The sequence below is a fragment of the Lampetra planeri genome, chromosome 21 (assembly GCF_965212315.1).
Source record: "Lampetra planeri chromosome 21, kcLamPlan1.2.h2, whole genome shotgun sequence".
Taxonomy (NCBI): domain Eukaryota; kingdom Metazoa; phylum Chordata; class Hyperoartia; order Petromyzontiformes; family Petromyzontidae; genus Lampetra; species Lampetra planeri.
Window position 1 is genome coordinate 2,775,247 of NC_136127.1, and position 22,876 is coordinate 2,798,122.

The following is a 22,876-nucleotide window of genomic DNA, read 5'->3' on the forward strand; positions in this document are numbered from 1 at the left end:
CTTCAATGTCTAACACACACACAGAATGTTGGGGCAAGTGCTGTTAGCGAGCACCTATGAAGGCCGGCACGGCACACGAGGTGGGTGGGTGGCCAGCGCCACGCTCGGCCGCCTTTGTCTCCCTAGCGGCGTTGTTTACTACACACCGCACCAGGTACTCATTTGAGGCGGAGTCGACCTAGGGCTTCCTGAGCTTCACCTAGGTCGACTCATCGTGCTGGCCACCCACCGACCCTCTCGTATGCCGTGCCTGCCTTATTTAATAGGTGCTCGCTAACAGTACTCATTTTAACATGTGCATGACAAAGATCCCCCGTATAGCATCAAGCGACTCATATGACAAGTGCTGTTAGCGAGCACAAGTGAAGGCCGACACAGCACGCGAGGGGGTGGGCCGACCAGCACCACGTCTCTCCCCAATGCCGATGTTGTATACACACCGCACCAGGTACTCCCTTGAGGCCGATTCGCCCTAGGGAATGGGTTTGAGATTAAAATAATCAGGATAAAATAATCAGGATAATCGTTGTATTTTTGTTGGCCGTGAGCCGCGAGTCGAACTCGCGCGCACACACACACAGGAGCACAACAACAACGACAACACAACACGCGCACAACCACCACCATCACGAGGGCGAAGTGCGCGCGCGTGACGTGTCACACCTGGATTTGAAGCTTTCGTGACTACAAGGATTCACATTCATAGGTTTTTTCGGTAAAGTCACGTAGGTTAACAAATTAAAATTAATAAAAGTAAAATAAAAAATAAAATAAAAATCACGACGTTTCGGAGGTAATATTTTTATTTTACTTTTATTAATTTTTATTTTTTACCTACGTAACTTTATCGAAAACACCTAAGAATGTGTCACACCTGCTCCGCCGTGTCCGTAAACACTGCGCCTGGCATCGCCCAATTCGTGTTGCTAATTTATAGTCGTAGTGCTGCCAATTCATGGTCGTTCATTGACGGCCCTCTGTCCAGGAGGACCCGCGAGGGGTTTGTTACCACCCCCACCACCCCCACCACCCCCACCACCACCACCACGCACCCACCACCACCACGCACCCACCACCACCCCCACCACCCCCACCACCCCCACCCCCACCACCCCCACCACCCCCACCCCCACCACCCCCACCACCACGCACCCACCACCACCCCCACCACCACCACCCCCACCACCCCCACCACCACCACCACCCCCACCACCCCCACCCCCACCACCACCACGCACCCACCACCACCCCCACCACCACCACCACCACCACGCACCCACCACCACCACCACGCACCCACCACCACCCCCACCCCCACCACCATGCACCCACCACCCCCACCACCACCACGCACCCACCAACACCACGCACCCACCCCCCACCCCCCACCCCCCACCGCGCCTCGTGCGATTTATTCCTCGGCGCGTGCTCGACTCGCGCGGGAGCCCCGCCCCCCGACGCCCTCTTACTCCGTCTTGCGCTCTCTCCATCAAGACAGAAGATAAAGATCCCCCCCCCCCGGGCAAAAACCCCGCCCCTCCACCACCCGCCCCGTGTGGCCTCGATGGGAACTTTTGGCGCAAGTGCTGTTCGCGAGCGGCAGGCATCTACGAACACACCAGATAGAGTGGCGGGTGCGTGGCCCTTTGCCTCCCGAGTGGCGATGTTGTACACACCAGGCACCGTGATCTCAGCTGAAGGCAACATCTCTTCGGTCAATGTCTTCAAAAACCACGCGGGTGGGGAACCTTTTTACTGCCAAGGGCCATTTGGATATCCATAACATCATTCGCGGGCCATACAAAATTATCAACTTAAAAATTAGCCCGTTATATTTGGTCAAATATTTAATTAACTCACCCCCAATGCGATGGCTTGAACTGCTCCTCTTTGGCGAGGCGTGCGATGATGTTAGCTGGTGTTGATGTTGTTGCTACTCGCAACTGCTTTTACAGGTTTGCTCCGAGATTTGTTGAATTTCGAGTCCCGCCTGCGGTTGCCTTGGCAGGGCCACACCAAATGATTTCGCGGGACTCATGCGGCCCGCGGGCCGCATGAGTCCCGCTCCCCCATTCCCCTCCTCCCCCTCCTCCTCCCCCCCCCTCCCCCCCCTCCTCCCCCCCCTCCTCCTCCTTCCCCCCCCCTCCTCCCCCTCCTTCCCCCCCCCCCTCCTCCCCCTCCCCCCCCTCCTCCCCCTTCTCCTCCTCCTCCCCCTCCTCCTCCTCCTCCCCCTCCTCCCCCTTCTATCTGCAGCGCTCCACGGACGGGAAGAAGTCTCCCCGACTCCTCCGTCCGCTACGGGGCGCTGGGAGGTGTTGGCTTCTCAGCAGCGCATTGCGTCTTGGGGGTCCGCGAATGCTTGCAGGAGGTGTCCACGTGGGACCAGGGGTCACGGTGGGGTCACCAGGTGTGTCACCCACCATTCCCGCCCGAGCGGTGACAGCTTCCTCGGGCGGCACAGGGCGGGAGATCCGATGGCCGCGGCGCTTTCTCGGGTGCAATTTTAAGCTCCCCCCCCCCAAAGACAAAGATCCCCCGTGTAGCCTGCAACAGACTGTTGGGGCAAGTGCTGTGAGCGAGTAGCAACCTATTAAGGCCGGCACGGCACACGAGCGGGGTGGGTGTCCAGCACCATGCCCGGCCACCTTTGTCTCCCCAGTAGCGATGCTTACACAACCGCACCAAGTACTCATTTGAGGCCGAGTCGACCTAGGGGAGGCCCAGGACCGGTTCAGATAATCGTCACTGGTGTTGGTCGTGAGCGGGAATCGAACTCGGGTCGCCGGGTTCGCAGCGTAGCCAACACACACACGCGCGCGTACACCAAGGACTTTCAGGAGCTTGGCACGCCGGGGGCATCCCCCAGATCCCAGGAGAGAGAGAGAGCGCTGCTCTTTAGCAGCAGGAACGGCTGCTTTGTTGGTCTGCGGGCGCGCCGCGATGACTAGGAGATGTTAAATCCCTCGCCTGCTATACAGGAGGTCGTGGGTTCAATCCCGACTCTGACGCCTGCTGTTGTATATTTGGAGTTTGCGGCCTCTCTTTCATCGTCATCACGGTAGGAGATGTTAACTCCCTCGCCTCGTATGCAAGAGGTCCGTTGGTTCGATCCCGACCCTGACACCTGCTGCTGTATATTTGGAGTTTTTGGTGTCTCTCTCTCTCTCTCCTGTTGGTCGCGTGGATTTTTCTTCGGGTCCTCCGGTTTTTTCCCCTCCGATTTTAAAATCCAACGTCACGCGTTTAGAGTATTCGTCTGCTCGAAATGTCCATACCACGAGCCTCTTCGCTGAGCTCTCATTTGTGATTGCCAGGTCTCTTCTGAAAGAGAGCCCCATGGCTCAGTGGGGCCTTATCTATTAAACTATTTTAGACAAAGATTCTGCTCTACGGGGAATATTTGTTTTATGTATGTACGTGTGTGCAAGTGTGTGTGTGTGTGCACGTGTGTGTGTGCACATGTGTGTGTGTGCACGTGTGTGTGTGCACGTGTGTGTGCGTGTGTGTGCACGTGTGTGTGCGTGTGTGTGTGCACGTGTGTGTGCGTGTGTGTGCACGTGTGTGTGTGCACCTAGCCTGGCGCAAGCTCCGTGGTGACGTCACCGCCACTTAGTGGCGAATGGCGGTTGTTGTTGTTGTTGTTGACGTTGTTGATGTGTGTGCGCAGAGACAGTCGGAATCCATCGCATGGGTCCTCTAACAACACCAATCACACACGCAACAAAGACAAAGATCCCCTGTGTAGCCTTGACACACTGTTCGGGAAGGTGCTGTTAGCGAGGACCTATGAAGGCCAGAACGCCACACGAGGGGGTAGGTGGCCAGCACCACGCCCGGCCGCCTTTGTCTCTCTATGGGTGATGCTTACACAGCGCACTAATACTCATTTGAGGCTGAGTCGACCTAGGGGAGGCCCAGGACCGGTTCAGATAATCCCTTTCACTGGTGTTGTTCGTGAGCGGGAATAGAACTCGGGTCGCCAGGTTTGTAGCACAGCGTGCTAACCGTTACACCACCGCACACACACAACACGCACACACAACACGCACACACACAACACACACAACACGCATACAACACACACACAACACAAACACGCAGAACACGCACACAACACAAACAACACGCACACAACACAAACACACGACACAAACACACGACACAAACACACGACACAAGCACAAACACACACAACACGCACACACAACAATAACATTCTCACGACGTTTCGACTGCAACACAAGCAATCATCGTCAGGTGTGAAATCCACACCTGATGATTGTTTTATTATTTTATTATTTTATTATTTCCCTTCTACGTGACTTTACCGAAAGAACCAAGAAGATGAATCTGGTGGCACTTGATTGACAGGTGCCGCTGCCACGGTCTGTCGAGAATGCACTCTGGAGATGAACCGTGATGGTGGAACCACGTGGGGCGAAGCGCACGCTCATCCACGACGCAAAATAAACGTTCTGGACGATGCCCTTCGAAGATAAATGGAAACGTTTCGGATTGAAGGGCCCCCTTTAAATAAAAAAAGAAAGCGAATCAATGGAATGTGTCCGAAAACCTTTATTGCCGTGACCTTCGTTATTTCCAAAAGTTTGGGAATACAACTTCTGGATAGGTATTTTGTACAGCTGTGGTTGTATCTGGATTTGAAGCTTTCGTGACTGCAGGAATCCATACTCTTCGGTTCCTTCGGTAAAGAAATAACTACGCGACTTTACCGAAAGAACAAAACATTATAGTTGTGGTTTTGTTTAACAATCCGAGGTGGCACGTGTCGCGTGTGATTGCATCACCGGCGAGGCAAGTAACAGCGACGACGCGAAGTGGTTTGCACAGAACGGATCATTTGTTTGATCTGTCCCTGCCTTGTCTGGGTGTGGAGCGGTGGCGTAGTGGTTAGCGCACTGAACTTAGGTGACAACAATCATTATCAGTGACATTTATACCTCCTGGTTACACCAGCCCACAGGGGATTATTGTGTTGTCGTGCAGGGAGGGGCTGGGTGGGGAAGGAGGGGCTGGGTGGGGAGGGGAGGGTGGGGAGCGGCTGGGTGGGGGAGGGTGGGGGAGGGGCTGGGTGTGGGGTAGAAAACGTTTAAACGTTGAGTTTTATAAGGGCACCACGGAGTGACCAACCCCTCCCCCACCCAGCCCCACCCCTCCCACCCCCCCACCCTCCCCACCCAGCCCCTCCCCACCCAGCCCCTCCCCACCTCTCCCACCCCCCACCCTCCCCACCCAGCCCCCCCCCACCCTCCCCACCCAGCCCCACCCAGCCGCTCCCCACCCAGTCCCTCCCTCCCCACCCAGCCCCTCCCTGCACGACGGACGGACACAATAATCCCCTGTGGGCTGGTGTAACCAGGAGGTTCCTACCAGTAAAATGGTCTTGTAGTTTACTACTTGTCACAGCAATCGGAGTGTGTTGTTGTTATTGTTGTCGTTTAAGTGGTCGGGCGCTGTGCGTTGCACGGTGCGCGTGTTTTATCCTTTGTCCCAGAGACGCAAACCTGTCAACCCACACGGTTTTTACCCCGTGCTCTTTTACAGGGAAATTTTAGTTTTCAGGTCCATACGGCCCACAGCCGTTTCGATACGAGCAAAACAAATTATTGTCTATTTGTTTGTGACCATCAAGGTCTGAATTGGTCTGTAATGAGATTGGCACTGATAAGGGGTTGACAGGTATGGTAGTAGTAGTTGTATTATAGTGGTGGTGGTGGTGGTAGAAGTTGTGCTATAGTGGTGGTGGTAGTAGTGGTAGTATTAGTTGTGTTATAGTAGTGGTGGTAGTAGTCGTTGTTGTGTTATAGTGGTGGTGGTAGTCATAGTATTATAGTGGTAGTGGTGGTAGTAGTTGTGTTATAGTGGTGGTGGTAGTAGTGTTATAGTGGTGGTAGTTGTGGTATAGTGGTGGTAGTAGTGGTAGTATTAGTTGTGGCATAGTAGTGGTGGTAGTAGTGTTATAGTGGTGGTGGTAGTAGTGTTATAGTGGTAGTGGTGGTAGTAGTTGTGTTATAGTGGTGGTGGTGGTAGTAGTGTTATAGTGGTGGTTGTAGTAGTAGTTGTGTTATAGTGGTGGTGGTAGTAGTTGTGGTATAGTGGTGGTAGTAGTGGTAGTATTAGTTGTATTATAGTAGTGGTGGTAGTAGTACATACGTGTCAACCCATACAGCTTAAGCTGTATTCTTGTACAGAGAAATTGAGTTGTCATGTTCATACGGCGCGTACAGCCGTTTCGATACGGGCAAAATAAACACTTGTTTTTGTCTTTGTGTTTCTCCCTTGTGATGGGGCTTTGTAGGGTGCGTGCGTGCATGCGTGTCCCCTCGTGCGTGAGCCATCAGTCACGCCGCGGACGCAACGAACAGCCACCCCGGTGGAAATTCCACGTTACTATGACGGCAACCACAAGGCCGTTAATGCAAGCGCGCACTTCGATTTACGCCCTCCTCTTATATCGGGGACGCGTCCACACCAGGTGGTACCTATTTTACGGACCCCGAAGGCGTGATGATTGATGATTGGGTTGAGTTGACTCCTGCATGGAATTTTAACTCAGCCGGTATGACTCAAAGCCTTAACTTACGATATAGAGGGCTATCGGATTTTTTTTTGTCTTTCGAATAATCCACTGCTGGATGACAGCATCTTATCCCCGTTTCGATCACGTGGGTTGTTTGACCTTACTTCACCACGCTGGTCAGTGCGGGTTGATGCCTGGTGTCACACCAGGACAATGGAGCGCAGTGCGCCAACCACCGCGCCACCGCTCCCCACGCTTACAGTGAATTAGACTGGACGTAGTATGCGTGCGGTGTTGTATGCACGTGCAGCGGAAGGCAACATGCATCGTTAGGACAAGGTTGATACATATGGGCAAGTAATACTGTGTGTTTGTGTGTTCGTGTGTGTTTATGTGTGTTCGTGTGTTTGTGTGTGGTTGTGTGGTTGTGTTTGTGTGTGTTTGTGTGTGTTTGTGTGTGTGGTTGTGTGTTTGTGTGTGTTTGTGTGTGTTCGTGTGTTCGTGTGTGCGTGTGTGTTTATGTGTTCGTGTGTTCGTGTGTGTTTGTGTGTGTGTCTGTGTTTGTGTGTGTTCGTGTGTGTGTTCGTGTGTTTGTGTATTTGTGTGTGTTCGTGTGTTTGTGTGTGTTCGTGTGTTTGTGTGTTCGTGTGTGTTTGTGTGTGTTCGTGTGTGTGTGCTCACGGAGTGGTAGTGTAGCGGTTAGCGCGCTGCGCTCACGGCCAACACCGGACCGGTACCTGGGCTTCCCCTAGGTCGACTCAGCCTCAAATGAGTACCTGGTGCAGTGCGTAAACATCGCCACTAGGGAGACAAAGGTGGCCGGGCTTGGTGGTGGCCACCCAACCCTTCGTGTGCCGTTCCAGCCTTCATGGGTGCGACTCGCTAACAGCACTTGCCCCTGTTCGTCAAATCAAGTCAAGTTTATTTTTTTGTTCCCGAACACAAATCTGACACTCAAAGGCGCCGTCGTCACATGAATAATAATACTCATTATAAAATTAGAAAATTATATACAACGATAAAAAATATACATGCTATCTATAGCTGTTTAAACATATACAACTGTAAAGAGAATGTGACTTGAGTGTAGTGAAGAAGTCGACTTTGCGTATTGCTGTTGAGGCTACACGGGTGATCTTTGTCTTTGTTACGTGTGGCTGTGTACACGAGCGTGTAACCAAGACACCCCCATGCCACGGGTGCAATCGAGTGGTGGTTGTCGTGATGGTGGTTGTGGTGGTGGTGGTTGTGGTGGTGGTGGTTGTTGTGATTGTGGTGGTGGTTTTTGTAGTGGTCGTGGTGGTGATTGCTGGTGGTTGTGATTGTGGTTGTTATGATTGTGGTGGCTGTAGTTGTGGTGGTGGTTGTGGTGATGGTTGTGGTGATGGTTGTTGCGGTGGTTGTAGTGGTGGTGGTTGTGGTGGTTGTAGTGATGGTTGTAATGGTGGTGGTTGTAGTGGTTGTGGTGGTTGTAGTGATGGTTGTGGTGGTTGTAATGATGGTTGAGGTGGTTGTGGTGGTTGTGGTGGTTGTGGTGGTGGTCGTTGTGACCAACTCGTGCTGGTGCTGGTTTTCGTGCAGGCAGAGCTGCACCACCACCACCGCTCTCTCTCTGACTCTCTGTCACCGCGTCGTGGGTGTTGTGTTGTGTGTGTTGCGTGCATGTTGTGTGCGCGTGCTGTGCAAGTGTTTTGTGTGTGTGTTGTGTGCGCGTGCTGTGTGCGTGTTGTGTGCGCGTTGTGTGTGTGTTGTGTGTGTGTTGTGTGCTGTGTTTGTGCGTGTTGTGTGCGCGTGATGTGTGTGCGTTGTGTGCGTGTATTGTGCACGTGCTGTGTGTGTGTTGTGTGTGTGTTGTGCGTGTGTTGTGTGCGTGTTGTGTGTGTGTGTTGTGTGCATGTTGTGTGTGTGTTGTGTGTGTTGTGTGCGTGTTGTGTGCCTGTTGTGTGTGTGCTGTGTGTGTTGTGTGTGTCTTGTGTGTGTGTGTTGTGTGTGCTGTGTGTGTGTTGTGTGCACGTGCTGTGTGTGTGTTGTGTGTGTGTTGTGTGCATGTTGTGTGTGTGTTGTGTGCGCGTGCTGTGTGTGTTGTGTGCATGTTGTGTTTGTTGTGTGTGTATTGTGTGTGTGTTGTGTGTGCGTGTGTGATTGTTGTTGATGCTACAGGAGCCGCTCCGGTTGCTTGGTCTCATCCTTGCGATGGATTCCGACTGCCTCTATGCAACACAGAAAGACACACACACAATATATACACACGCAATACACAGACAATACAGACACACACACACAATACACACAATATATACACAATACACACAACACATACACACTATGTATACACAATACACACACAATACACACAATGCACACACATTATATATACACACAATACACGCACACACACCACACACAATACACACAGTATATACACAATACACACATAATATATACACAATGCACATACAATATATACACAATATTAAATATACAATACACACACAATGTATACACACAATGCACACACAATATATACACATAATACACACACAATACACACGTACAGACTCCTCAACAATGCATGCATACAACAAAGATCCCCCGTGTAGCCTTAACAGACTGTTGGGACAAGTGCTGTTAGCGAGCACCTATAAAGACGGCACACGAGGGGGTGGGTTACCAGCACCACGCCCGACCCGCCTTTGTCTCCCCAGTTGCGATTTTTACACACCGCACTAGGTATTCATTTTGAGGCTGAGTCGACCTAGGGAAGGCCCGGGACCGGTTCAGATGATCGTCACCGGTGTTGGCCGTGAGCAGGAATCAAACTCGGGTCGCCGGGTTCGTAGCACAGCGCGCAAACCGTGTGCGTGTCTGTGTGTGGTGGTGTGTGTGTCTGTGTGTGTGTGGTTGTGTGTGTCTGTGTGTGTGGTTGTGTGTGTGTCTGTGTGCGTGTCTGTGTGTGGACAGTGTGGTTGCGTGTGTGTCTGTGTGCGTGTCTGTGTGTGGTGGTGTGTGTGTCTGTGTGTGTGTGGTTGTGTGTGTCTGTGTGTGTGGTTGTGTGTGTGTCTGTGTGCGTGTCTGTGTGTGGACAGTGTGGTTGCGTGTGTGTCTGTGTGCGTGTCTGTGTGTGGTGGTGTGTGTGTCTGTGTGTGTGTGGTTGTGTGTGTCTGTGTGTGTGGTTGTGTGTGTGTCTGTGTGCGTGTCTGTGTGTGTGTCTGTGTGCGTGTCTGTGTGTGGACAGTGTGGTTGCGTGTGTGTCTGTGTGCGTGTCTGTGTGTGGTGGTGTGTGTGTCTGTGTGTGTGTGGTTGTGTGTGTCTGTGTGTGTGGTTGTGTGTGTGTCTGTGTGCGTGTCTGTGTGTGGACAGTGTGGTTGCGTGTGTGTCTGTGTGCGTGTCTGTGTGTGGTGGTGTGTGTGTCTGTGTGTGTGGTTGTGTGTGTGTCTGTGTGCGTGTCTGTGTGTGTGTCTGTGTGCGTGTCTGTGTGTGGACAGTGTGGTTGCGTGTGTGTCTGTGTGCGTGTCTGTGTGTGGTGGTGTGTGTGTCTGTGTGTGTGTGGTTGTGTGTGTCTGTGTGTGTGGTTGTGTGTGTGTCTGTGTGCGTGTCTGTGTGTGTGTCTGTGTGTGGTGGTGTATGTGTGTGGTTGTGTGTGGTTGTGTGTGTGTCTGTGTGTGTGTCTGTGTGTGTCTGTGTGTGGTTGTGTGTGTGTCTGTGTGTGTGTGGTTGTGTGTCTGTGTGTGTGGTTGTGTGTGTGTCTGTGTGTGTGTGGTTGTGTGTCTGTGTGTGTGGTTGTGTGTGTGTCTGTGTGTGTGTGGTTGTGTGTCTGTGTGTGTGGTTGTGTGTGTGTCTGTGTGTGTGTCGGCTTTTGTGTTCGGGTGCTCCGAAATCGCAAGTTCACGGGGCATGGACGGGTAACGATGTGTTTGTTCTCTCCACACCAACGAGTAGCACCTATGAAGGCCGGCACGGCACACGAGGAAGGTTGGGTGGACAGCACCACGCCCGGCCGCCTTTGTCTCCAGAGTGGCGATGTTTTTTACACAACCTCTTCACCAGGTACTCATTTGAGGCTGAGTCGACCTAGGGAAGGGGCCAGGACCGGTTCAGAGAATCGTCACCGGTGTTGGTCGTGAGCGGGAATCGAACCCTGGAGGTTCTTCAGGGTTCCTAGCGTGGCGTAGCATGAACTGCTACCACCGTCACGCACACACACACACAGCATTATACACACGTCTGTGTGCGTGTGTGCTGTATAGGGGGCACAGGTGGCGTGCATCTGGCCACTCATCTCGGTCAGTCGAGAGCCGTGGCACCTGCTGGGTCTCTCCCGTGACCTCCTGCCGGCCGGGCGTTCGACCTCTTCACGTGGCCTCAACGTGCACGTGACCTGGCACAAGCGCCGTGGTGTTGTTGTTGTCGTATTTCAAGCGTGTGCGGTGCTGCTGCTGCACACACGCATAAGGTCGACTGATGGGCACTGGCGGTAGAGGCGAGCCGCAGCCTTTAACCGCACAAACATCAAACTGCCCAAGCGAGTATCTCTCCTCAACCCCTGTGTGCCTTCGTGTATGCGAATTTCAAGATAAAACCTCGTGGCTTTCCCCCCCCTCCTCCCACAATTGCGCCTTTTGAAAGTGGCATCTGTCTCGCGCGGTTGGTTCCACGCAACCGCAGCAAAGTCGGGAGTGAGCGTGTGCGTGTGTGGGTGCGTGTGTGTGTGTTTGCGTGTGGATGCCTGTGTGTGTGTGCGTGTGAGCCTGCGTGTGTGTGTGGGTGCCTGTGTGTGTGTGCGTGTGGGTGCCTGTGTGTGTGTGCGTGTGAGCCTGCGTGTGTGTGCCTGCGTGTGTGTGTGCCTGCGTGTGGGAGCCTGCATGTGTGTGTGTGCGTGTGAGCCTGTGTGTGTGTGCGTGTGAGCCTGTGTGTGTGTGCGCCTGCCTGTGTGTGTGTGTGCGCGTGCGTGTAGGTGCCTGTGTGTGTGTGTGCGTGTGAGCCTGTGTGTGTGTGTGCGCGTGCGTGTAGGTGCCTGTGTGTGTGCTTGCGTGTGTGTGTGCGTGTGTGTGTCTGTGCATGCGTGTGTGTGTGCCTGCCTGTGCGTGTGCCTGTGTATGTGCGTGCGTGTGTGTCTGTGCGTGTAGGAGCCTGTGTGTGTGTGTGCCTGCCTGTGTATGTGTGTGCGTGTGTGTCTGTGCGTGTGGGAGCCTGTGTGTGCCTGTGTGTGTGTGTGCGTGTCTCACGGCCATTTGACGCGCAGAGCTTTCCACGCCGCATGATTCATTGTTTTTTTTTTGCCACGAGCTTGAGTGCGAATCACCAAGAAGGCATCGACCACCATAGCATCCACACGTAGCACACACATAACATGCATGACACACACAACACAACATACACACAACGCGTACATAACATGCATGACACACACAACACAACATACACACAACGGACACAACACACAACGCACACAACACACAACGACACCACACACACAACAATACCACACACACAGTTTAACACGTAGGCTTTCGCGACCAATATTGTTCATAATCAACGATTTTTGGGTTTAGATCGCGTTATTTATAAATGTGTCGTAACCCTCCACCACCCGACACGGCCAATCAGTAAAAAAAAAAGTGTCACGTTGACAAAAGACAAATAGTTCACTGCTTTAGCCCACTGGTGTGTTGAAGCGTGAAACCACAACATTTACAATTTGAGTACGACGTTTCGCTGGTAATTGCATCCAGCATCATCGGGCAATTCGCCAGAATGGTGAGGCTCTGCTGTGTCTCCCGTTCTTATATAGAGCAGCAGCAGGGTGACGTCATCATTAACTCATCAGGTGCAAAGATTTGAGGGGGGGGTTATTGTAATTATATACTTGATTAGTAATAAGGCTATTGTTACGATGCGAGTTGTAGACTAGTAATCATTTGGAATGTGTTCTATTGTGATTATGCTACATTAATAATCAGTTAGTGCTTGTTTCCCTTATAAGGAATTGTAATGCATCTTATTTAATAATACGCTTCCAGGCCGCACTAAGCCTGTAGCTGTCTGAGCGATTACTGATGCCTATCTGAATGCGAAATCGCATCATCACCCAGCTCAGAAATCCTCTCTAATCAAGACGCTCATACATCGGGCTAAAACAGTGTCAGATGATGAAAGTCTAGTGAGAGAGATTAAACATGTTAAAGAAGCACTAAGACAGAATGGCTACAATAATGCTCAAATTAACAGAGCACTAAATGCCAAATCACGATCGCAAAGCAACACTGCTGAAAGCGATCAGATTATTAAAACAATAAAAATACCATTTATCTCAGGAGTAACTGACAAATTAGCCCGTGTTTTGCAAAAGCAAAACATTACAGTAAGATTTGGTACAGTACACAAAATTCAACAACTAGTAACGTGCACTAAAGACGAATTACCTAAATTATCAACAGAAGGTGTATATCGGATTAATTGTGTATGTGGCAGATGCTATATTGGACAGACAGGGCGTAACGTTAGTGTAAGACTAAAAGAACACCAGAGAAATATTAAACTATCGCAAACACAACTGTCGGCAGTGGCAGAACATGCTTGTCAACAGGGACACTCAATTGATTTTGACAACGTTGAAGTGTTGTGTAAAACTAGTTACTACTGGCAAAGACTAATTAGAGAATCCATTGAGATTGAGAGAAACAGAAATAACTTTAATCGCTCAGACAGCTACAGGCTTAGTGCGGCCTGGAAGCGTATTATTAAATAAGATGCATTACAATTCCTTATAAGGGAAACAAGCACTAACTGATTATTAATGTAGCATAATCACAATAGAACACATTCCAAATGATTACTAATCTACAACTCGCATCGTAACAATAGCCTTATTACTAATCAAGTATATAATTACAATAACCCCCCCCTCAAATCTTTGCACCTGATGAGTTAATGATGACGTCACCCTGCTGCTGCTCTATATAAGAACGGGAGACACAGCAGAGCCTCACCATTCTGGCGAATTGCCCGATGATGCTGGATGCAATTACCAGCGAAACGTCGTACTCAAATTGTTAATGTTGTGGTTTCACGCTTCAACACACCGGTGGGCTAAAGCAGTGAACTATTTGTCTTTTGTCAACGTGACACTTTTTTTTACTGATTGGCCGTGTCGGGTGGTGGAGGGTTACGACACATTTATAAATAACGCGATCTAAACCCAAAAATCGTTGATTATGAACCACACACACAGCAAACCCTATGAAGGCCGGCACGGCACACGAGGGGGTGGGTGGCCAACACCACGCCCGGCCTCCTTTGTCTCCCCAGTGGCGATGTTAACTACACACCGCACCAGGTACTTACTTGAGTCTGAGTCGACCTAGGGGAGGGCCAGGACCGGTTCAGATAATCGTTACTGGTGTTGGCCGTTCATAGCGCAGCGCGCTAATCGCTACACTACCGGACACACACACATCTACACACACACACAGCTGCACACACACATCTACACACACACAACAATAGCACACACACACCACACACGCGTTACAACACACAATACCACAACAACAACCGCCATTCGCCAATACGTGGCGGTGACGTCCCCAAGGCGCTTGTGCCAGGCTACGTACACTTAAAGGCCACGCCATACCACGCACATAATACTACACACAAAACCACACATTTCACACAAACGACACCGCACACCACGCTATACAACACAACACACGCGTAACAATAGCGCGCAATGGCACACACATAACGAATCTACACACAATACCGATACACACACGCACACACGACAGCACACACACACAATCGCACGGGAGATCAATGTGCCCTTAGCGTTCACCCGGCTGTCGTCAATGTATTGCTGTGTGCGTGTGATGCTCGCTAACAGCACTTGCCCCTACGGTCCGTTAAGGCTATACGGGGGATCTTTTTCTCTGTGTGTGCTGGTGAAGGACGCTGCTGCTGCTACTGATCACTTGGAGGCTGTCGCTCACAACAACAAGGCGCTGAGCGCCGGGCGGATAAAACGCAGCAAAAGTTGGCGCAGGTGGTGAACATCAGTCAGTCATCTCGAGTCAGTCGACCCGCGGCGCCTGCTGGGTCTGCCCCGTGACCGTCGTCGTCATAGCCAGCACAGCACAGCAGCAGAGAAATCACCACAGCCACGATGATGATGACGACGATGATGATCACAATGACGATGACGATGATGACGCAGGTGACGTCAGTGTACAACAAATCTGTAAGATGATGGAGTGACGCGGGGCGCGCGAGGAGGAGCAGGGAACGCCACTCATGCACACACACAGACACACAGACACACACGTGCACACACAGAAACACAGAAACACAGACACACACACGCACAGACACAGACACACACACGCACGCGCGCATATACAGACTCGCACACACACACGCGCTAACCACTGCCCTTACCGCCCCCCTCCAATCATCGATGCGCGCTAAACACACGCACACAATCACACAGGCAAATACGCACACACACACAAAGACACACACACAATCACACAGGCAAATACGCACACACACACAAAGACACACACACAATCACACAGGCAAATACGCACACACAGACACACACAGACGTGCACGCAGAAAGCACAAAGACATACACACACGCACACACACAGACACTCACAGACACACACACGCACACAGACACACACGCACACACAGACACGCATACACACGCACACACAGACGTGCACACAGACGCACACACACACACAGACACGAATACACACACATACACGCACACACAGACACGCATACACACGCACACACAGACGTGCACACAGACGCACACACACACATACACGAATACACACACATACACGCACACACAGACACGCATACACACGCACACACAGACGTGCACACAGACGCACACACACACACAGACACAGAGACGCGCACACACACAGACAAACACAGACAGACACACAGACAGACGCACACACACACATAGACAGACACACACACAGACAGACACACACACAGACAGACACACACACAGACACACACACACACAGACACACACACACACAAACACACACACAGACACACACACACAGACACACACACATTATTAACACACACACACGCCGCCCGCTGTGCTCGACTCGGGGTCGCCCATTTTGTGAATCAAATGATTTGGACGATGCCGCCGCTGCTGCCGCTGCTGCGTTGGTTTCACCGAGCACAGCCAACACACGTGACGTGTACATTCACTACAATCACTACCTGGAGTGACACGTGACGTGTACATTCACTACAACCACTACCTGGAGTGACACGTGACGTGTACATTCACTACAATCACTACCTGGAGTGACACGTGACGTGCACATTCACTACAATCACTACCTGGTCTAACACGTGGCGTGTACATTCACTACAACCACTACCTGGTCTAACACGTGACGTGTACATTCACTACAATCACTACCTGGTCCATCACGTGACGTGTACATTCACTACAATCACTACCTGGTCCATCACGTGGCGTGTACATTCACTACAATCACTACCTGGTCCATCACGTGACGTGTACATTCACTACAATCACTACCTGGTCCAACACGTGACGTGTACATTCACTACAATCACTACCTGGTCCATCACGTGGCGTGTACATTCACTACAATCACTACCTGGTCCATCACGTGACGTGTACATTCACTACAGTCACTACCTGGTCCAACATGCGTGACGTGTACATTCACTACAATCACTACCTGGTCCATCACGTGGCGTGTACATTCACTACAATCACTACCTGGTCCATCACGTGACGTGTACATTCACTACAATCACTACCTGGTCCATCACGTGACGTGTACATTCACTACAATCACTACCTGGTCCATCACGTGACGTGTACATTCACTACAATCACTACCTGGTCCATCACGTGACGTGTACATTCACTACAATCACTACCTGGTCCAACACGTGGCGTGTACATTCACTACAATCACTACCTGGTCCATCACGTGACGTGTACATTCACTACAATCACTACCTGGTCCAACACGTGGCGTGTACATTCACTACAATCACTACCTGGTCCAACACGTGGCGTGTACATTCACTACAATCACTACCTGGAGTGACACGTGATGTGTACATTCACTACAATCACTACCTGGTCCATCACGTGACGTGTACATTCACTACAATCACTACCTGGTCCAACACGTGGCGTGTACATTCACTACAATCACTACCTGGTCCAACACGTGGCGTGTACATTCACTACAACCACTACCTGGAGTGACACGTGACGTGTACATTCACTACAATCACTACCTGGTCCAACACGTGGCGTGTACATTCACTACAATCACTACCTGGTCCAACACGTGGCGTGTACATTCACTACAATCACTACCTGGTCCAACACGTGACGTGTACATGCACTACAACCACTACCTGGAGTGACACGTGACGTGTACATTCACTACAACCACTACCTGGTCCAACACGTGGCGTGTACATTCACAACAATCACTACCTGGTCCAACACGTGGCGTGTACATTCACTACAACCACTACCTGGTCTAACACGTGACGTGTACATTCACTACAACCACTACCTGGAGTGACACGTGGTGTGTACATTAACTACAATCACTACCTGGTCCAACACGTGACGTGTACATTCACTGCAATCACTACCTGGTCCAACACGTGACGTGTACATTCACTGCAATCACTACCTGGTCCAACACGTGACGTGTACATTCACTGCAATCACTACCTGGTCCAACACGTGACGTGTACATTCACTACAATCACTGCCTGGTCCAACACGTGACGTGTACATTCACTACAACCACTACCTGGTCCAACACGTGGCGTGTACATTCACTACAATCACTACCTGGTCCAACACGTGGCGTGTACATTCACTACAATCACTACCTGGTCCAACACGTGGCGTGTACATTCACTACAATCACTACCTGGTCCATCACGTGACGTGTACATTCACTACAGTCACTACCTGGTCCAACATGCGTGACGTGTACATTCACTACAATCACTACCTGGTCCATCACGTGGCGTGTACATTCACTACAATCACTACCTGGTCCATCACGTGACGTGTACATTCACTACAATCACTACCTGGTCCATCACGTGACGTGTACATTCACTACAATCACTACCTGGTCCATCACGTGACGTGTACATTCACTACAATCACTACCTGGTCCATCACGTGACGTGTACATTCACTACAATCACTACCTGGTCCAACACGTGGCGTGTACATTCACTACAATCACTACCTGGTCCATCACGTGACGTGTACATTCACTACAATCACTACCTGGTCCAACACGTGGCGTGTACATTCACTACAATCACTACCTGGTCCAACACGTGGCGTGTACATTCACTACAATCACTACCTGGTCCAACACGTGGCGTGTACATTCACTACAACCACTACCTGGAGTGACACGTGACGTGTACATTCACTACAATCACTACCTGGTCCAACACGTGGCGTGTACATTCACTACAACCACTACCTGGAGTGACACGTGACGTGTACATTCACTACAATCACTACCTGGTCCAACACGTGACGTGTACATTCACTGCAATCACTACCTGGTCCAACACGTGGCATGTACATTCACTACAATCACTACCTGGAGTGACACGTGGCGTGTACATTCACTACAACCACTACCTGGAGTGACACGTGACGTGTACATTCACTACAACCACTACCTGGAGTAACACGTGGCATGTACATTCACTACAACCACTACCTGGAGTAACACGTGGCGTGTACATTCACTACAACCACTACCTGGTCTAACACGTGACGTGTACATTCACTACAACCACTACCTGGAGTGACACGTGGCGTGTACATTCACTACAACCACTGCCTGGAGTGACACGTGACGTGTACATTCACTACAACCACTACCTGGAGTGACACGTGACGTGTACATTCACTACAACCACTACCTGGTCTAACACGTGACGTGTACATTCACTACAACCACTACCTGGAGTGACACGTGACGTGTACATTCACTACAACCACTACCTGGAGTGACACGTGGCGTGTACATTCACTACAATCACTGCCTGGTCCAACACGTGACTACAACTACTACCTGGTCCAACACGTGACGTGTACATTCACTACAATCACTACCTGGTCCAACAGGTGACGTCTACATTCACTACAATCACTACCTGGTCCAACACGTGGCGTGTACATTCACTACAACCACTACCTGGTCCAACACGTGACGTGTACATTCACTACAATCACTACCTGGTCCAACACGTGACGTGTACATTCACTACAATCACTACCTGGAGTGACACGTGGTGTGTACATTCACTACAATCACTACCTGGTCCAACACGTGGCGTGTACATTCACTACAATCACTACCTGGTCCAACACGTGACGTGTACATTCACTACAATCACTACCTGGAGTGACACGTGGTGTGTACATTCACTACAATCACTACCTGGTCCAACACGTGGCGTGTACATTCACTACAATCACTACCTGGAGTGACACGTGGTGTGTACATTCACTACAATCACTACCTGGCCCATCACGTGGCGTGTACATTCACTACAACCACTACCTGGAGTGACACGTGGTGTGTACATTCACTACAATCACTACCTGGTCCAACACGTGGCGTGTACATTCACTACAACCACTACCTGGAGTGACACGTGGTGTGTACATTCACTACAATCACTACCTGGTCCAACACGTGACGTGTACATTCACTGCAATCACTACCTGGTCCAACACGTGGCGTGTACATTCACTACAATCACTACCTGAAGTGACACGTGACGTGTACATTCACTACAACCACTACCTGGAGTGACACGTGGCGTGTACATTCACTACAACCACTACCTGGTCCAACACGTGACGTGTACATTCACTACAACTACTACCTGGTCCAACACGTGGCGTGTACATTCACTACAATCACTACCTGAAGTGACACGTGACGTGTACATTCACTACAACCACTACCTGGAGTGACACGTGGCGTGTACATTCACTACAACCACTACCTGGTCCAACACGTGACGTGTACATTCACTACAACCACTACCTGGTCCAACACGTGGTGTGTACATTCACTACAATCACTAACTGGTCCAACACGTGACGTCTACATTCATTACAACCACTACCTGGTCCAACACGTGGCGTGTACATTCACTACAACCACTACCTGGAGTGACACGTGACGTGTACATTCACTACAATCACTACCTGGTCCAACACGTGGCGTGTACATTCACTACAATCACTACCTGGAGTAACACGTGGCGTGTACATTCACTACAATCACTACCTGGAGTGACACGTGGTGTGTACATTCACTACAATCACTACCTGGTCCAACACGTGACGTGTACATTCACTGCAATCACTACCTGGTCCAACACGTGGCGTGTACATTCACTACAACCACTACCTGGAGTGACACGTGGTGTGTACATTCACTACAACCACTACCTGGTCCAACACGTGACGTGTACATTCACTACAATCACTACCTGGTCCAACACGTGGCGTGTACATTCACTACAACCACTACCTGGAGTGACACGTGGTGTCTACATTCACTACAATCACTACCTGGTCCAACACGTGACGTGTACATTCACTGCAATCACTACCTGGTCCAACACGTGGCGTGTACATTCACTACAATCACTACCTGGAGTGACACGTGACGTGTACATTCACTACAACCACTACCTGGAGTGACACGTGGCGTGTACATTCACTATATCCACTACCTGGAGTGACACGTGGCGTGTACATTCACTACAATCACTGCCTGGTCCAACACGTGACGTGTACATTCACTACAACTACTACCTGGTCCAACACGTGACGTGTACATTCACTACAATCACTACCTGGTCCAACACGTGGCGTGTACATTTACTACAACCACTACCTGGTCCGACACGTGACGTGTACATTCACTACAATCACTACCTGGTCCAACACGTGACGTCTACATTCACTACAATCACTACCTGGTCCAACACGTGGCGTGTACATTCACTACAACCACTACCTGGTCCAACACGTGGCGTGTACATTCACTCCAACCACTACCTGGTCCAACACGTGGTGTGTACATTCACTACAATCACTACCTGTCCCATCACGTGACGTGTACATTCACTACAACCACTACCTGGTCCAACACGTGGTGTGTACATTCACTACAATCACTACCTGTCCCATCACGTGACGTGTACATTCACTACAACCACTACCTGGTCCAACACGTGGTGTGCACATTCACTACAATCACTACCTGGAGTGACACGTGGCGTGTACATTCACTACAATCACTACCTGGTCCAACACGTGGCGTGTACATTCACTACAACCACTACCTGGTCCAACACGTGACGTGTACATTCACTACAATCACTACCTGGCCCATCACGTGACGTGTACATTCACTACAACTACTACCTGGTCCAACACGTGGTGTGTACATTCACTACAATCACTACCTGGAGTGACACGTGGCGTGTACATTCACTACAACTACTACCTGACCTAACACGGAACACACATCAGTTTAACACATATATGTGAATAGGCGACGTTTCGGGCAATGGCTTTTCTTCTTCATCTTTTTTCTTTATATAAAATGTCTCGATTATATGTTTGGGGGCCGTCCATAAATGACGTCATCGCACCTAGGGGGGGGGGTTTAGACATTTGTGACGATGTGTGACGAGGGGGGGGGGGGGTTTGAGAAATCAAAATGCGCAACTTTAAATAAATACGGACAACACGTTCTACTTAATTAAATATACTTTTTAATAAATGTTTTCTCCTACAACATCAGAGTGCAGCGCCACATTAAATACGCACTACAATGACAATAGTTTAAAGCGATTTGAAGCATGTTTTATTTTTTGGGGGGGAGGGGCAGAGCTTTGTGACGTCATATTTGGGGGGGGGTCTGACTTTTTGTGACGCCGTGTGACGAGGGGGGGGGTCAAAAATCGCGTGACGTCATTTATGGACGGCCCATTGTTTTATTCCGTCGTTGTGTTAACTTCGTGAAAGCGTGTTTCGGGTACGCGGGCACGTGTCGAACTCAAGACTCAAACTAAGCGGCCTGTCGCGATGCGTGAAAACAAAAAACTAATCGCCACTTGGGGAGACAAAGGCGACCGGGCGCGGCGCTTTCCACTCCACCCCCTTCGTGAACCGCGTCGACCTGAATATGTTCTCGCTAAGCAGCACTTGCCCCTAACGGTCTGCTAAGGCTATACGGGGGGAGGGGGTTGCTTTGTCTTTGTTTGGCAGCAACATGGTTATCCGTGTGAGCGGATAACCACGTTGCTAAGGATTGCGTGTGGATTGCACGTGCGGATTGCACGTGCGGATTGCACGTGTGGATTGCACGTGTGGATTGCACGTGCGGATTGCACGTGTGGATTGCACGTGTGGATTGCACGTGTGGATTGCACGTGTGGATTGCACGTGTGGATTGCACGTGCGGATTGCACGTGTGGATTGCACGTGTGGATTGCACGTGCGGATTGCACGTGTGGATTGCACGTGTGGATTGCACGTGCGGATTGCACGTGTGGATTGCACGTGTGGATTGCACGTGCGGATTGCACGTGTGGATTGCACGTGTGGATTGCACGTGTGGATTGCACGTGTGGATTGCACGTGTGGATTGCACGTGTGGATTGCACGTGCGGATTGCACGTGTGGATTGCACGCGTGGATTGCACGCGGGGATTGCACGCGTGGATTGCGCCGCGTGCAACGAGGCTGTCGCGAGTCGCCCCCCCCCCCCCCACTGCAACTCCAACACGCACCGACGACGCCGACCCTCGAGTTCGCTCCGAGACTCGATCGCGATCGTCACGACGACGCACAAAGCTCTCGTCTACGACGCAGCCGCCATGTTTTAGCAAAGATCCCCCCGTGAAAATAATATGTTGGGGGCAAGTGCTGTTAGCGAGCACCTATGAAGGCCGGCACACGAGGGAAGGGGGGGGGTAGCCAGCACCACGCCCGGCCGCCTTTGTCTCCCCAGTGGCGATGTTTACTACACACCGCACCAACTACTCATTTGAGGCTGAGTCGACCTAGGGGAGGGACCAGCTACCGGTTCAGATAATCTTCACCGGTGTTGGCCGTGAGCGGGAATCGAACTCGGGTCGCCGGGTTCGTAGTTCAGGACACTCACCGCTACACTACCGACACACATACACACGCACATGCCTGAGTACACA

General features: G+C 50.9%; 1 long non-coding RNA gene across 1 annotated transcript in view; it reads right to left on the reverse strand.

The window, feature by feature from the left end:
• Nucleotides 1-7,440: 7,440 nt before the first annotated feature.
• LOC144724522 (uncharacterized) overlaps nt 7,441-22,876 on the reverse strand; it is a 36,736-nt gene continuing 21,300 nt past the window's right edge. Inside the window, exon 2 of the long non-coding RNA XR_013586512.1 lies at nt 7,441-8,751. This is a non-coding gene — a long non-coding RNA (uncharacterized LOC144724522). The remainder of the gene's footprint in view (nt 8,752-22,876) is intronic.